Genomic DNA, 3,917 nt, shown 5'->3' on the forward strand with positions numbered 1-3,917 from the left:
ATAGAAGATAAGTTTTTGTATAGTATTAGACGAAGGAATGTTTTAGAGGAACGAATTAATATACACACTTGTATGTAGAATGATATGAAGAAAAATAACAATGACTGACGTTTTTGCTGACCTTCTTTAGATGTTGCAGTTGACGAGGATGATATTTTACATATGTTGTGATAGTATATGAGAAATTGTTACAAAATTGCATTAGAAAGAAGTGAATTTTAGAGCTGTCATTAATTATGACATTTATTACATTACAGATAAAGCAAATCCTTTTTCAACGAATCATTTATTTCTTGGAATATTGTAGCTGAAATAATTTGTGAGTATGTGAACAAATCAAATTACATTTGGAAATAAATCTAAAAATCTATTAAAATGCTATATGTCAAAATCAATAAGGATGTGAGATATGACAGAAAATATGTTTTATTTATTAGGATAGATATTGCCGATAAACTTTTACATATACACTTCATGTTGGTGAGAAACATTTATGATATTCAATGATCCCTACCAATTGAAGCCCTCTAAGGATACGTAGATCATATTTTACCCAAGGAGTGGTTATGTTTTATTTGTTTACGATGCACCGTTCAACCTTCACTACAGATTTAATATCATTTAAGAGCCACGATGCAACAAATATTTGTGTCAATACAAGAGATTGGAGGTTATATTATATTTACATTGTGATTATTGGCTTTCTTCAAATTGTTGCTCTAGTAATGGTATGCCATTTCTTTTATGAGATCATATTTAGAATATTTACAAGTTACTTTATTTTTAGAACAAATATGTTGGTCTTTGCTATATGTATTTTTGATTTGTTATTTTAGCAAGTAACAATTACCTTAGCAAAGTTATGTTTTCATTCTTTAGTAATATAATATAAGCGTTTCTCTTATAAGTATACAATGAACTTTTTCCATTGTATTCAAATTTTCTTTGTATATTCGCATGTCGTTGCAAATGTTGCGTATGTCATTCTAGTGTCATGTTCAAAACATACGAAACATCAACAAGTATTAGGCCATTTAAAACTCGATTAAACTACATCCAAATGCATTAATTTCTTAAATTTTCTTAATTAAAAAAATAATTATTATATTTTTATACGATAATTATTTACAAAACCCAAACTTAATATTTTCAAACACGTTTTATAATATTTGACTTGAAAGGTAACAAATGAGAATACCACATTACACCATGATGAAGATTAAAGAGTGTAAAAAAAAGATAATTTATTAATCATCAAACCAAAACTAAAACCAAAAATGAGTTAACTTCTTGTCGGAGAAACAAAAACAACAAAGATTAAATTATCAATAATGCAAAACATGAACATTATACTCAACAACTGCATCCCCTGTTTTCAAATCAAAAGTATGCGTACTCGCCTGAACATACCCTCTAGCAAACCGGAAAAGCCCACTTCCTCCGATCACCGGCATCTCCCTCACCTTATGAAACACCGGATTCCGCCCCAAAATCGTCAAAGTACTCCCGTTATACTTCCCTGTCGAGAACACAAAGTTCATCGCCATTAATAACCCAGGCTCCCCCTGTGACGCCAGTCCGTATAACCCCTGTGCTCTCCCCAATAACTTGGAATCTGCTTCTGGTTTTTCCGTCAATGGATCGTCGATCATGTTGATCATACCGAATCCGGTGGGTGTTGTTTTGTTGCCAGGCGGTTGCACGATGTTGACGGCCGTCGGGTTGGGGCCGCTGATGATATCGTGCCAGTAGAATCGGAAGTGGCTGAGTTTTTCTGATCGGAGCTTCATTGGGTTCCGTTTTACGGATTGCACGAAGGTGGAATCTGCTCCGGTGGTCGGAGATGTTTGAGAGAAGGCGATGAGGAGTGGGAGAAGGAGGCAGAAGAAAGCTTTTGCCATCGTGGGAGAATGAAAATTCTATTTGGGTCGAAGAACAATGATGTGACAAATGAGGTATGGGTGAGGACATTTTATAATGCAATATTAAGCCATTTTTTTTTTCAATAAATCAATTAAAGTTATTAAAGAATGTATGTTTTATTTGAGGATCTTTTTTAAATTATAGATCAAAGTTATAAGGAATAACTTAGCGCTACAAAATAATATAAAACATAAGAAAAACTTTTTTATTTTTTATTATTTTTTTTATTTTCTTAAGAATTAAAAGTAAGAGACATTGTGTTTTGCATCATAGTCCTTCTCCTTAGTTTTATTAACCCAAACATCACGTCGATTTTTTTTTTTTTTTTGTCTCATTTATATCTATCTCAAACCAAGACAAATGTAATCACTTTTTCCCGGAAAAATACCGCCAATAGATAAAAAAATATGGGGCAATTTCAAATTTTAGTCAATGACTTTTCTAGTTATAGACATGCATTTCGCGGAGGATCCTCTGCAGACCGATTTTCCTCAGCAGAGAGGGGTATTTTTGTCATTTCACCCTCATCTCTTTGACAAAATCGATTCCTCCTCTTTGGTCCCCACTGGTCCCCCGATTCGTCTTTGCAAAATCCATACCTCCGTATCAACGATATATCAACGATTCCGACGATACCGACATCAAATCCGGCGACAACGACATCGATTACTCACATTCCCCACTTAAATTCTGGCACCGATGGAGGGCAAATTCCCCGATATTTGCCCGACGGATTCGGCTCCCAGGTATTTCTCACATTCCCCTCTTTTGATTAATGTAGTATATGATTGAAATTTGTCGAAAACCCAATTGATTACATGGAATATATAGGGAAAATATATAGAGTTAGATATTAAGGTTTCACAGGATTTGAATTGGGTATGATCCATTCCGTAGAGGTGTAGGTCACTCCGTGGAGGGTTACGTCAGTCTGCAGAGGACCCTCCTCGAAGTGATGTATTTTCTCCACGGAATGATAAAATAGAATAAAATTGAGCCTCCGGGGAGGCTCGAGGTCATTTCGCAGAGGGATTTCTGTGGAATGACCTGAAACTGATTTTTCCATTTTTTTCTGTCGTTTTTTCTGGCCTTTTATATGAAATTAAATGTTATGTTTTGTAGCACTAAGATCTCAATCAAAAAGCGGATTTAACTTTAAAAGGTATGGTGGGTACTATCATTAAAGACTATTTTCCGCACCTAACACAATCACAACGACAATTATTCGAAGCTTCGTCGTTTTGAATATTCTTAGGAATGCATATCTCACATGGTGATCCCTTACTTGTGCATTTGATGATGTTGCCCGAAGTAAGGTCTCAATAAGTATTTGAAATGGGGAGGTTTGTTTTTGATATACAAGGGATGCATTTAGATTTTGGTGAAACTGAATATATTCTCATTTTTCGTTTAAAAGTTGGTCCTTGTGTAGATTTACTCCATGACGAAAAACGCCAGTCAAATCCAAATCTCTGTGCTCGGTTGTTCCTAGGCATTTCTGATGCACGTTTGTGGCTGAAAGATTTAGAAGACTTCATTATGTCTCCGAATTATTTGGCAGTTCAAGATGAAGATGTTGTGATGCTTATCCAACTTGTTTTTATGTTGAAGGGTCTCTACGGACGGGACGTTAAAACAGGCATTCTCGTTGTAGTATACAAGCTTGCTGATAATATAGATGATCGAAACAGGTATTACATTTAAAGATTGTGTGTATATATACATACATATATATATATATATATATATATATATATATATATAATAATAATAATAATAATAATAATAATAATAATAATAATAATAATAATAATAATAATAGTAATTATAAAAAATAAATTGAAAATTGCAGGTTTGCATGGGGTACATATTTCTGGACCTATACTTCACGGATGATGCATGGAATATTTAAGAAAATAGAAGAATTTAAACTATTAAAGCAGACCAATCCCGAATCCAAGAGAGTACACAAGTATACTGTTCCCGGTTTTATG

General features: G+C 33.9%; 1 pseudogene; it reads right to left on the reverse strand.

Annotated features, from left to right (window-relative positions):
- Positions 1-1,227: 1,227 nt before the first annotated feature.
- Positions 1,228-1,939, reverse strand: LOC145037332 (dirigent protein 22 pseudogene; annotated as a pseudogene).
- Between the last annotated feature and the right edge of the window lie 1,978 nt (positions 1,940-3,917).

This window comes from Lactuca saligna, chromosome 1 (genome assembly GCF_052625555.1).
Source record: "Lactuca saligna cultivar CGN05327 chromosome 1, ASM5262555v1, whole genome shotgun sequence".
In the NCBI taxonomy this organism is placed as follows: domain Eukaryota; kingdom Viridiplantae; phylum Streptophyta; class Magnoliopsida; order Asterales; family Asteraceae; genus Lactuca; species Lactuca saligna.